Here is a 14,058-nt window from a genome sequence, read left to right on the forward strand (position 1 = left end):
ATAGCACCATCATATTCCGCAGCGCTGTACAACGGGTAAACAGGACATCGGTAGTATATAATATAACAATTTAAAACGGGAAACTAGGTATAAGTCATTTTAATGAACTTGATTATTTCATTTCTATATACATTATATATGTGTTTGGAACTTAATATTCCCAAAATGTGCCTTATTTTCCTATTTCTAACTATGGAATCTGCTGGCCCTTATCTAAATAAAAGTAATGTAATGACTCTCCTTGCAGATTGGGGAACATTGGAAGCTTTTTTTTTTATTTTCTTCATGCAGCGCGAGGGGCCGCATAAGAGAACGTGCAGGGGCGCAATTGCACTTCCCGCGATGCATTTTATGTACTTTGAACACCCCATGTAGAAAGAAAGTACAAGGTAGATATTAAAATACCTTTTAAAGGGCGCATAACAGAGGGACTTTTCAAACTGTAATTTAATTACTATTCCAGTATCGCCACCTTATGTCACAAATCTCAGCTTCCCTGATATAAATTAGACCCTTGCCCGAATTTCTCCAAAACCGCTAAATCTATTGCAAAACAAAGCCCACAATCTACGGGTATTTGTAATGAACGAATGTAATTATGCTAGACGCCGTTACAGTGACAGTTCTTCTTTGGTGTTAAATACTGCCGGAATGTCACAATAAAACACAGCCGTTCTGTAACTTTGTTCGAAAAGTATCAGTCATTCCTCAGGGTGCCGTGTTCTTACCAGAACACAGATTGCTTACCAGTAGCGTGCTGCTGGGTACTCAATATAAGCCAGCTCTTTTGTCACTTAAAGGGTTAACAGCCAAACTCTGATCCGATGCTAAAAACAGAACCATCGTGCCGGCGGCGCATTAGCGCTCAGAGGCTGCGTAGAATGTGTTAACCCCTTTTCCACCAAAAAGGCTTCCCGCTTTAAATGCTGCTTTACATGCTTTTCGGTTTAATTCTGTTTCGATTTCTCCAATTTGTTATAAACTTGCATTATTTAACAGATGCCAAGCCCTTGCTGCAGCGCAGTCTGCTATAGATGTTAAGCTCCCGAGAACAGGGCCTTCTTCTAGGTTTTAACGTGTATGAAGGTTATTGTTATTTGTTGAATATTTTAGCTGCTCCCTATTTCAACAGCGCTACAGACCCTGCTGGCGCTATATAAATAAATGTTTATTTAATAATTTTAAATTAAAAATAATAGTATAAATTTCAAGAAACAGTTGTGTAGAAAATTGAAGTGTCTGTCCCTTTAATACAGATCAACGACTGCTTAAGCCCAGCCATATTCCCAGGATGTCTGGGGTTAACGGCTGTCTTGAGGTCATTCCACGGCATCTCTAATGGGTTAAGGTCTGGGCTCTGATTTGGCCGTTAAAAAAGGCGGATTTGCTTCTTTTTTTTAAACTATTCCTTAGTAGATTTACTATATCCCCTTAATGACAAAGCCCGTACATGTATGGGCACAAAATGCATTGTGTTCAATGTGTTTTGGGACCACCCATTGTCCTTAAGGGGTTAATGTTTAGGGTCATTGTCCTTCTGCATTGCTTCAGCTGGCAGTCATCCTGACATTATCCTGACAACAATTCTGATTGAAGGTCTTCTGAGATCACTTTTTTTTTTTATGAGGAATGGTTGACATCAGCAGATGCTTCTTGAGATTAGGAAATTCAAAATGTTTGAGCAATTTCTTTATGTCAAATTAGCTCCAAAACTCTTCTCCAATCCTGTTTCATTGATTGGGCTCCAGGTTTGCTAACTCCTGACTCCAATTAGCTTTTGTTGAAGTCATTAGCCTAGAAGTTGACATACTTTTTCCAACCCACACTGTGAATGTTTGAATGATGTATTCAATATGGACAAGAACAATACAATAGTTTGTGTTATTAGTTAAAACAGATTGTGTTTTTTCATTATTGTAACTTAGATCCAGATCATATCAAATGTCAAGACAAATTTAAACATAATGCTGGTAATTGCAAAGAGTTCACTTACTTTTTTTCCATGCCACTGTACATAGAATTTGACGCCAGATGAAAACCTTTCAGAATATCTAGTCTGCCCATTTTTCTTGATGTAAGACTTTTTTAATCAGTCCTTGATCTTGTCATACATGTTTAAATTCCCTTACTGAATTAAGCTTTACCATTTCTGATGGGAGGTTGTTCTATTTATCTACCACCCATTTGGGCGAATGCATCTCCATGCATGTGATGTACTAAACTCCAGTCCGCTCCAGCACTGATTCTGCTGAACGCTGTGTACTGGGGTATGTTTAGACCCCAGCGCGCATGTGTAATGTCTTCCCATTGATTTCACTGGAAGTATTTTCCTGCCACTGATTGACAGCTTAAGCAGCCGATGGGCGGCACGAAATTTCAGGTCATGAATGAAGAAGGAAGATTTTGCTGAACGGCCGCAAATCTTGTGTTAGATGAGTGTTTTATCTATTTATTTTGTTCGTTTTGGAAGAATGCATACTAATTATTAGTACTACATTTTAATATTAACAGAGCACTCTAATAGGCATTCTTCGGGGTCCCTTTTACTGATTCCGATTGATACATTTCACGTCATAAAGCCCAGACAAGTAAAGAAATATATCAAGTGAACCCCCCCACACTTTGAAAAGTGGACTTATGCCAATATGCATAACATTGATACATTTGTATCAAGCAGATCAATTAAATAATTTTGATCTGGTTATTTTAATTGAGGGATGATGCTTATCTGCGGGCAAAAAGCTCAGATATGCATCAAGCGTCTCAAGAAAAAACATTCTGACAGCAAAATGTTTTAAAATATAACCCTTTCAGCGCTGGTACATACATTTTATGAATTTATTACAGTTTAATTGTCCGTGTTACGCTGTCTTTAAGCTCTTCTGTGCATGAACTGAGTGTTTCTTTCCACTGTGTATGAGAATACGCTTAGACCTGTCTTATCATTGTTGACATTGTTTTTTATTGTCTAGAATGTACGTGTAAAATGATGTACTTATACCCTGCATACCCTATTAAATTGATTAAAAAAGGTTGTTTCCTATTGATTTCTATGTAGCTTTGTTTTTTGCGGTCACAATCTAGATTGTACAACCACAAATTTGTTTTTTGTTTTTTTTTACCGGAGAACTTTAAACTTGCTGTATCTTTTACCGTAATGTCTATGGAGGACTGGTGTTTGAAGCTAGGTTTTGGCTAAGCCTGACTCCTATACTCCTAAATAGGGGTGCTTTGGTCTGAATTTAGGCTATTTTGGTATTTGAAGTTACTACTATGTTTGAAAAAGCTGCCCAGCGGAAATATGATGTTTTTGGATATATATATATATATATATATATATATATATAGGTTTTATATATTGATTGATTTATAAAGCGGAATCATATTCCGCAGCGCTGTACAATGAGTGAACAGGACATAACAAATAGTGAATAACAAACTTTTCGCTTACAGAAACACAAGGTAAGGAGGGCCCTCCTCAAATTAATTTATAATCTATACACAGGGGGGGTTGCAAGGGACTGGGAGGTGTGTTTTCAACTTGCCTACTTCATTATTCGATTGGGTCTATTCACTATACATTATTGAGTGAGACCAAGTGAGCCTAAATGGGTCTACTGCAAGATAAGCTTGGCTGGTCCTGGAGAATGTATAGTTAAATCATGAGATTTCTTCACCCATTGATTTATGCATTATGCGGTGCCAACTAAGCCTTTTGCAAGAGAAAGTGGGGTTGAAAGTTTCCTTTAGTGAAGAAACTCCATTATGAAGGGCAAACACTAGAAAGTTGACCCTACATAATACATGAAACTCACTAAGGGGTTGAACCTTCATAATTATAGTGATGTCATAGAGTTGAAATCACAAGTCTCATGATGACACCATAAAGTATAAACTCTTGTTTGATAATCCCTAGACTTTATTTGGCTAGCTCAGAATCATAGGAGTTGTAGATCAGCGGTCTGCTTTATTGATGCTGGAGGAGGTGTGACATGGAGCGCTTTATTAATTGCTTCTATCTGGGAAGGAGCTACCGCAGGATGTTCTGGCTAATTGGCGGAAGATGGGTCGCCTGTTGGTTTAGCAGGCAATCGAGCACATGTTAAAAAAAAAAGAAATACCCGTTTTAAAATGAATTCTGCAATCTGTTCTTTCCGGCAGGTTAGGCTGGGATTTCACGCTTGAGAGGAGAAGGAACACAAAGTATCAGAGAGTAGACAGAGAAAGAGAGAGAGGCTGCTACTGTGGGGGGTGGTACAAAAGGAGAGAGAGAGCCAGAGAAGAACAGAGAGAGAAAATAACAATTCAACATGTAGCAGAGAAGAGAGATGGGAAACCTTTCATTCCTGTGAACATGCAATGCGCCAGCTCGGTTTATTGCATGTGCTAGAGTGCTGCTGCGCATGTTTGGGGTTGGAGGTATGAGCTCCTTAAATGCTTACATCCGGAGGCTGAAGGAGCCGTTAGTTATATAGAAGGAAAAGTTATGTAAAAAAAATGAAAAAAATGGCTTTTCCTTTAGCATAGAGAGAAGTCCAATTTTACAGTAAGTGGAATATTATGTGAGCAGAAAAGAGAAGGGGGGACAATGTGGGGAGTCTGATTCCAAGACAGGGAAGCCGGGTTATACCGCATCCCCACAACATACGTAAGACGCCACGTGGTCTACCTAAACTGTGAGGGAGCATGGGTGTATAATTGTGTGTGTGTGAGCATGGAGGTGTAGTTGTGTGTATGTGCATGGATGTGTAAGTGGGGTGAGATGGAGTGTGTGTTATAATGAATGTATACATGTGTGTTAGTGAGTATAATTAGGTGTGTGTGTGATTTGTGTTTGTTTACATATGTGTCCCAGAGTGTATGTTGGAAGGTGGGTCAAGGGGCAAAGATGGCACGGACAAGTTGTTTGGGGGCAATGATGGCACACACCTGCTGTTGAATTTGGGGCCCCGGGGCAATATTTGCACCAGGTCCCTGTGGTTTCTAGTTATGCCCCTGGGTGCAGTGCAGTGGTAGGGGAGGAAAATGTGAGGGTCCGGTACAGAGATAGGGGAGGAAAATGTGAGGGTCCAATGAAGCAAAAGGGGTGAAAAAAGTGAGGGCCCAGTAAAAAGATAGGGGAGGAAAATCTGACAATACAGAAATAGGCCTGAGTTCACAATACAGAGATGTAGCTAATACTAGCCTGGAGAGAATGTATGTGTCAGGACTACCCGTACAATGGCACTTACCGCAGGAGTTATTCTGCCCAGTCCCCTGATACAAAGGGAGAAGCCCCAAGTAACAGAGAGCCAGGACTTAGAGGACCGCAGAAGGATGAAACCCATAATTAAAAAAAAAAAGGAGAAGACTTGGAGGTGTCGTGGGTAGCGTTATTGCGGGCAAATTCAGCCCTGGGCAAAAGCGACGACCAATCATCCTGGTGATCATTCACAAACAAACGTAGGTATTGTTCCAAAGACTGATTAGTCCTCTCTGAGATACCATTAGATTGGGGATGATATGCGGAGGAAAAATTAAGAGAAACACCGAAAGATTTCCAAAACAGCCCAGTAAATTGAACCCCACGGTCAGAGACAATCTGTTCGGGAACACCATGGAGACGAATGATCTCCCTAACGAACACAGGGACCAAATGCAGAGCGGAGGGTAATTTAGGCAAGGGGACAAAATGAGCCATTTTAGAAAATCTATCAACAACGACAAAAATAACAGTGAAGCCGCGCAAAGGAGGAAGTTCGATTGAAGTCCATGGCCAGATGAGTCCATGGACGGGAGGGAATAGGCAAAGGAAGCAGTAGACCTACAGGTTTAGAATGGGAGGATTTGGACACAGCACACGGAACACAGGCAGCAACAAAGTCATCACAGTCACGGACCATAGTAGGCCACCAGAAGTGTCTACGCAAAATATCGCAGGTACGGCGAGAACAAGGGTGACCAGCAGGCAGAGACGCATGGGCCCAAGCTAAAACGTCGGGACGGTCAGATTCAGGAACAAACAGGGAACCGATAGGCCAGCGACTATTTACGCAAACCGTAGACTGGGCAGCTAGGATGCGAGAGAACAAATAAGAGTGCAGATGGGTAGTAACCGCAGCAATGATCTGTGAAGGCGGCACAATGGGTTGAGGAGGAGCTTTGTCATCGGATTCTGAGACAAATTGACGAAAAAGAGCATCGGCCTTGACATTTTTAGAACCAGGACGGAAGGAGATGAAAAACTGGAACCTTGAGAGAAATAGAGCCCATCTAGCCTGCCTGGGATTAAGTCTCTTGGCCTTACTGAGATACTCCAAGTTTTTATGATCAGTGAGGATGGTAACCGGGTTCCTAGCACCTTCCAAGAGATGCCTCCATTCCTGCATGAGCCATGATAACAACGAGAAGTTCACGATTGCCAACGTCGTAGCTGATTTCAGAAGGAGAAAATTTTTTAGAAAAATACGCACAAGGATGGAGCTTGTCTCGGAATTCTTTTCTTTGTGAAAGTACTGCGCCAACCCCAACCTCAGAGGCATCGACTTCGATGATAAAAGGCTTGGAAATGTCCGGATGACGCAGCACAGGGGCTGAAGCAAAAGCTTGTTTAAGGAGAACGAAAGCATGAATAGCGTCTTGAGACCAGTTTTTACAGTCTGAACCTTTCTTGGTCATTTGGGTGAGAGGTACAACAATTTTAGAAAAATCTTTAATAAATTTCCTATAATAATTGGCAAAACCAAGGAATCTTTGAAGGGGTTTTAAAGCACACGGTTGAGGCCAATCAGAGATAGCCGAGAGTTTCTTGGGATCCATCTCAAATCCTTGAGCCGAGATAATGTAACCAAGAAACAACACTTGGGAAACTTCAAACAGACACTTTTCCAATTTAGCGTAAAGATGATTTTGACAAAGACGTTGAAGGACAATACAAACGTGTTGACGATGGGACTGGAGATCGGAAGAATGAATTAGGATATCATCCAAGTAGACTATTACAAACTGGAGTGAAATATCACGAAAAACGTCATTAATAAATTCTTGAAAAACAGCAGGAGCATTGCACAGTCCAAAAGGCATGACAGTGTACTCACAGTGTCCCATACGCGTGTTGTAGGCAGTCTTCTACTCGTCACCCTTACGCATACGAACTAAATTGTAGGCACCACGTAAGTCCAATTTAGTAAAAATAGAAGAACCTCGTAGACGATCGAACAACTCAGGAAACAAAGGTAGTGGATACTTATTCTTGATGGTGATAGCATTTAATCCACGACAATCAATACAAGGTCGTAAATCGCCATCTTTTTTGGCAACAAAAAAAAATCAAGCGCCAGCAGGAGAGGAGGACTTGCTAATAAAGCCTTTATTTAGATTGTCTTTGATGTAATCCTCTAATGCTCGGGATTCAGGAATCGACAAAGGATATACTCTACCTCTAGGAGGCATAGTACCAGGCAGGAGATCGATCGGGCAATCATAAGGTCTGTGGGGAGGCAGGGCCTCCGTGTGTTTTTTGTTGAAAACGTCCCGAAACTCATGGTAAGCCCAAGGTACAAGTGGAGGAGATACTGAAGAAATGGAGGTGCACGTAGAAAAATTAGAAAGACAACGATTATGACACGTAGAACCCCATCCCAGGATGTCTCCCGAAAGCCAGTTGATAGAAGTCCTAAGACGATAGGGCAAGAAGGAGACGATATCACATGGAAGGAAATAGATTCTTGATGCAGGATTCCCACAGACAATAACAAAGGCGACGACTGCTGAGTGATGTAGGAAGGATGGAATATAGCGGAAATAGCAATAGGAGGGAACAACTTGAAAAGAGGAATTCGATGTTGAACGGCAAATGAACAGTCAATGAAGGAGCCTGCGGCCCCTGAATCTATCATGGCGGAAGTAGAAACCTTCATCCCAGACCATTCCAAGGAAACGGGGACTTGAAAACAATTCATGAGTTTAGGAGCAGTGGACGCTTCACCCAGACAAGGCTCCTTCACTTGGGCTGGGTGCGGTAGTTTCCCGATCTTTTAGGACATGAGCGCACAAAATGACCATTCAAACCGCAATAGAAGCATAAACCTTCAGACCTACGACGGTTGCTCTCAGCAGGAGATAACTTGGTAACCCCCAGCTGCATAGGTTCCTCAGTAGGAACCACGGGAGAGGCAGAAAATCCAGAGGGAGCACCAGGAGAAGTAGATCGAAAAAAAATTCTGTCAAATCTTTTGGCTCTCTGCAACTGTCGTTCACGGATGCGGTTGTCGAGTTTCAAGGCCAAAGAAATAAATTCTTCTAAATCCGAAGGCTGATCACGAGTAGAAAGTTCATCTTTTAAACGTTCAGACAGTCCATCATAGAAGGCAGCAATCAGGGCCTCACTGGTCCAGCTGACCTCCGCGGCAACAGTCTTAAATTCGATAGCGTAATCTGCTACAGAACGAGTTCCTTGAGTGGTGTGTAACAAGGTTAGGGAAGCAGTAGCAGCTTTACCAGGAACATCGAAGGTCTTACGAAATGCAGTAACAAATGAAGCATAATTGTAGATCAAAGGAGAGTCCTTTTCCCACCGTGGAGAAGCCCAGGCCAGGGCCTTGCCAGACAATAAAGAAATCAAATATCCGACCTTGGCCTTCTCAGAAGAAAACATCTGGGGAACGAGTTCAAATTGGATCGAGCATTGATTAAGAAATCCCTGGCAGGACTCGGGTTCACCATTGTAGCGCATAGGAGCCGGAAGTTTTACAGGAACCGAACGTGGTGGAGGAAGGTTGAATGGAAGCCGCAGCTCCCGGACCAGAGTCAGACCTGGCGACTAAGACTTGCATGGCCCGAGCCAGTTGATCAAGAGTATCTTGAATGTTCCGAAAGCGAACTTCATGAGCTTCCAAAAGCTGATCATGGGAAGACAGCACCTTGTTCAACTCAGAAGGATCCATGACCCTGTTGTAATGTCAGGACTACCCGTACAATGGCACTTACTGCAGGAGTTATTCTGCCCAGTCCCCTGATACAAAGGGAGAAGCCCCAAGTAACAGAGAGCCAGGACTTAGAGGATCCCAACAGTAAGGAGGCCTAGTACGGGCAGGTAGATATAGGTACTGAGTAGACAGGTGAAGGAATCTCCAGACGAGCCAAACTGGTACACAGAGCAGGTAGTCACACAAGCCAGGGGGTCGAGACACGGAGCGGGTAGTCAGACGAGCCAAACTGGTACACGGAGCAGGTGGTCGAACAAGCCAGGAGTCGAGACACAGAGCGGGTAGTCAGACGAGCCAAACTGGTACACAAATCACCGAGCAGAGGTACAGAAACGCAATCCAAAAGAGTAATCAGGCAGGCAGTGGGTCAAAATAATGAAGATCAGGAGTTCCGCAATATACGAGGTATAGGACCACAACAGGGTGCATAAGAAACGGATTTCCGGCTTTTAAAAGCCGGCGCCAACCTAAAACCCCACCTCCGAGCCCTCAGCCGTCCATCACCACCCCGATGCCCCAGAGTTCCTGCAGTAGCCGCCAGAAGAGGAGGTAAGTATGGAGGGCGGGGAGACCTCAGACTCAATCCCTTGAGTTCCGTGTCGGCGGCGGATATTACGGCTGCCGGCAACGGAGCTCCGGGGAGGGATCTCGAGCTCCCGGTTACCGCGGACGGTAGCCCGTCCTCCGGTACCGGGAACCGAGGGGTCGAGAACCCGACATCCGCGAGCGGCGATCCGCCCGCCGGAGCCGGGTGCCGGGTTATCGGGCGCCCGACATCTGCGAGCGGCAGTCTGCCCGCCAACGCCGGGAGTCGGATCAGTGACAGTATGTGACAGTAAAGAAGACATGCCTCTCTCCTTTGTCGTTATTCTGTATATAATTTTATAGACATTGTTATAACTAAACCGCTGAACACCAAAAACCTTCCTAGAAGTTTTTTTTTTATCCATCATGTAAAATGTTGCCATCATTTGTATTTATTTTTTTAGCTGGGAACACTTAATTGTCATGTGACACAAAAGCAGGCAGCTTTGAGCAGTGCTATATCACTGAAAACAAAGTCAACTCCAGACTGCTTGAGTCTGAGAATCTGTCCCTTCACCTCGAGACTGGAGTAAAAACCCTGGGCTTGGGGCTCACATCAAAACGTGACATTTTACGGCAGCGGGAGATGTACAGACTCTGAATGTACAGACTCTGTCTGTATGTTCCCCCCCCCCCCCAAACTTTTTATATTTTTATTTCTTTTAAATAAATCAGTCCCTCTCCTTGATATCCATCGCCATTAACTCTTCAACAGATGCTTGATCTGTGCAGGAATGAGAGCTGTTATTAACTTTTTTTAGTGTTTCAATCTTTTTTCCCACAGAATATTGCTACGAGCTCAATATTCTATACATCTATATATTTAGGTGTAATGTAAGAGGTTTTATATTATTGTGTTGGTGGTAGATAAGTAGAACAGCCTCCAAGCAGAAGTGGTAGAGGCATGGGATAAGCATATGGCTCCTGAATCTAAGACGAGACCAACAACTGATTAAGGTTTAAGTCTTTACAGCAGGAGAAATGAGCAGACAACAAACAAAACATCTACATCTAATTCCAAGTTGGATACACCAATCTATCATAGCAATAGATAAACACGTCAATACTTACCCATAATCCACGGCTCCTCCAGCGCTATTGGATTTGCCGAAAAAACGCAAATCAGCCATTAGGCCCCCCCGACGTAAGCTGCCCCGCAACTTCGCTTTCTTTCCCTTACAATGGTTAGTTTTGGAAGTTAGGCCTTGAGGCCTATGGAAGAAGTCCCTGTTTCTTGTCTTCTTAAACCTAAGAAAAACAACCCCTCGAAGTAAAAGCGACTGGTGCTGCTCCAGATAAAAACTCAGACTTGTGCAACGTAATTGCCAGCTCTTGGGCCCAGAGGGAAAAAAAGTAACAAAAATTTCAAAAGAGAAACCTTTTTTTGGTAGGGTAGAACAATATTAATTAAAAGTATCCAGGGTTTCAAACGCGAAAAAAAACAAACAACAAAATTTCCATAGGCCACAACAAGCAAATGAAAGAGAAAAAATTAGCAGCTCGTTAGCAAATTGGCTCCCGTTTCATTCCCTCCCACATTGTGTAATAGGTTTAAATCCCCTCTTTTTTTTTGCCTCCTAACGATGTCACCTCGTTAGAATGACTGAGCGTACCAGGGACACTTATGCTGGAGGGGGTTGCCATGGTAATAAGGGCCTTCTGATGTTCAGGAGGCCTGCCCTGTTACATCGCCTATACTTAATTAGAAAAGTATCACAGAGAATGACGAGTCTTGTAAGGAATACATTAAAAGGCCGTATAGGAGACACGTGGGCTGATCTTATAGGTTAAATGTCACATGACATTTTAACTCTAAGCTAAAGGGTTAATACTCCTAAAAAGCACGTTGACCTGAAGCCAGGGATGTGCTTAATGGGTTAAATGTGATGCTGGGTAGTGAGAATTAAGTAATAACTGTGGCAGGTTTAATGGGTAAAGCATCACCCCCAAGTGCCCCTGTGTAAGGGGAACAGTCCCACTTTCAAGCCCTGCTCGCCCTCTTTTTCTAGGAGCTCAGAGTGTTTGCTGGGTATGAGCAGGGCGGGACTGGGAATGGAAAGCAGCCCTGGAAATATTTGGACATCAGGCCCATACATTTTATTGCGTAGTCGAGTTTATGTGCCCACACTCCACCCCAGCGTAACTAGAAACCACAGGAAACCCAGGCACTCCAACTTTACAAGCAACATGTTCCATAGTGCCACCTGTGTCGCCAAACAGCTTGTCTGTGAGACATTTACCCTCAAACAGCTGGTCTGCGCTGTTTCCCCCAAACATGGCTGTGCCATCTTTGTCCCCAAACAGCTTGTCTGTGCCATCTCTGCCCTCTAAGCAGTCTGCCTTTGCCATCTCTGCTCTCTAAACAGCCTGCCCATGCCATCTCTGCCCCTTAAACAGCCTGCCTGTGCCTCCTCTGCCACCTAAACAGCCTACCTGTGCCACACATCCGCCTTACACAGCCTGCCTGTGCCACCTCTGCCACCTAAACAGCCTGCCTGTGCCATATCTGCCCCCAAACAGCCTGCTTGTGCCACCTCTGCCACCTAAACAACTTGCCTGTGCCACTTCTGCTTCCACCGAAGCTTCAGCTTTCACCCTCCCTCCCGACATTCAAGAAACATCTCAAAACCCACTTCTTCAGAGAAGCCGCACCATCTTAGCCGCTAGAACTTCCTTGTCACCGATACAACCACCGCACTACCTCTCACCCGTCACTGATACCCCCCGCACTACCTCTCACCTGTCACTGATACCCCCACACTACCTCTCACCCTTTCTCTGCGCCTTATGTTTATCACCCCATTCCCTCAAGATTGTGAGCCTGCGAGCCGAGTCTCTCCACCTAATGTATCGGTTTGTCTTAGTCTGTCAGTTCTCGTCTTGTCAGACCCCTTGAATATATGTATTGTATTAAGCGCTGCGTAAATTGTTGGCGCTATATAACTAAAAGATAATAATAATATATAAATATATATCTCCACCATTAACTTTAGTTTACAGCCTCCTCTGAAAATTAGTCAATAGCGGCAGGTTTCATTTTTATTAATATAAAGTTATCAGAAACCTGTTAAGTCTCCACAGGCCAATTTTTTTTATAATAAAAGCGGTTTGCAGTTAATCTTTGATAACACGCCTAAGTAAACACAGCACAGATGTTTGATACACAGACAAAGCCGCTTTTCATGTATTGTGCGGTATTAAACAAATATGGAATTAAACAGGGGCCAAAACACACATCTGACACGGCCGGTTCCAACTGTTTTACAATCTATAAGATACGGAATATAGCGATAGATTTAGCAAAAGGAAATAAAGCAAAAAAAAAGATAAAGCCATTCGCATCGTTGCTGAAGAGCCACACGTAAACTAAAAAGGAATGTCAATTTGATAAGAGGACCATGGCCAACCACGGCCAACCAGTGGTTCACTGAATATTTTATCAAAAAATATACATAATCCCCAGAACTGTGGAATCGGTTTGGCCAAATCTAAAAGCAGGGGGTGGATTTCAATCTATGGTTGATTTTTATCACACCGGAGCAGTGTCAACTATTGTAACCGGAGCTAGACTGGACATAAGACATGTTTTCTAGAGAAGCTTCTTCAGGAAAAAAACAGGTGGTTTAAATCCAGTCTCGGCTACTATAACCAAATCTCTGCCAGTTTTGTCCAATCTTATTCTCCTACACCATCCGTTTTCTGTTAATTTTTAAGCACAGCGCCAGTGACCTTAATGTCTTGGGCCGCTGTGCTACAGAAAGCTGTGGTTGTTTAGGGTCTCATTGCACCTGTTGGTTGGGGTCCCATTGCATCTGTTGGTTGGGGTCTCATTGAACCTATTGTTTGGAGTCTAATTGCACCTATTGGTTGGAGTCTCATTGCACCTATTGGTTGGAGTCTCATTGCACCTGTTGGGGCCTTACTGCATCTATTGGTTGGAGTCTCATTGCACCTGTTGGTTGGGGTCTTGTTGCACCTGTTGGTTGGGGTCTTGTTGCACCTGTTGGGGTCTTGTTGCACCTGTTGGTTGAGGTCTTGTTGCACCTGTTGGTTGGGGTCTTGTTGCACCTGTTGGGGTCTTGTTGCACCTGTTGGTTGGGGTCTTGTTGCACCTGTTGGGGTCTTTTTGCACCTGTTGATTGAGATCTTGTTGCACCTGTTGGTTGGGGTCTCGTTTCACCTGTTGGGGTCTTGTTGCACCTGTTGGGGTCTCGTTGTACCTGTTGAGGTCTCGTTGCACCTGTTGGTTGAGTTCTTGTTGCACCTGTTGGTTGGGGTCTCGTTTCACCTGTTGGGGTCTTGTTGCACCTGTTGGGGTCTCGTTGCACCTGTTGGTTGAGTTCTTGTTCCACATGTTGGTTGGGGTCTCGTTGCACCTGCTCATAGGCTGCCCAGTTTCACCTCTGCAGAACATGGCATCTCTCCCAACCTTTGCCTGGTCATGAAGAGGTAAATCCGGGAAAATTACCTGGAACAGTCCCTGTGAAATCTGGACAGCTGTGACACT

The 14,058-nt window shown here is 43.7% G+C and overlaps 1 protein-coding gene across 1 annotated transcript in view; it reads right to left on the minus strand.

Moving 5' to 3' along the window:
• LOC149277925 (potassium channel subfamily T member 2-like) overlaps positions 1 to 14,058 on the minus strand; it is a 47,895-nt gene that overhangs the window by 26,656 nt on the left and 7,181 nt on the right. The window lies entirely within an intron of this gene.

The sequence above is a fragment of the Sceloporus occidentalis genome, unplaced genomic scaffold (genome assembly GCF_023333645.1).
Source record: "Sceloporus occidentalis isolate IW3139 unplaced genomic scaffold, rSceOcc1.0.p SCAF_205, whole genome shotgun sequence".
NCBI classification, from domain to species: Eukaryota; Metazoa; Chordata; class Lepidosauria; order Squamata; family Phrynosomatidae; genus Sceloporus; species Sceloporus occidentalis.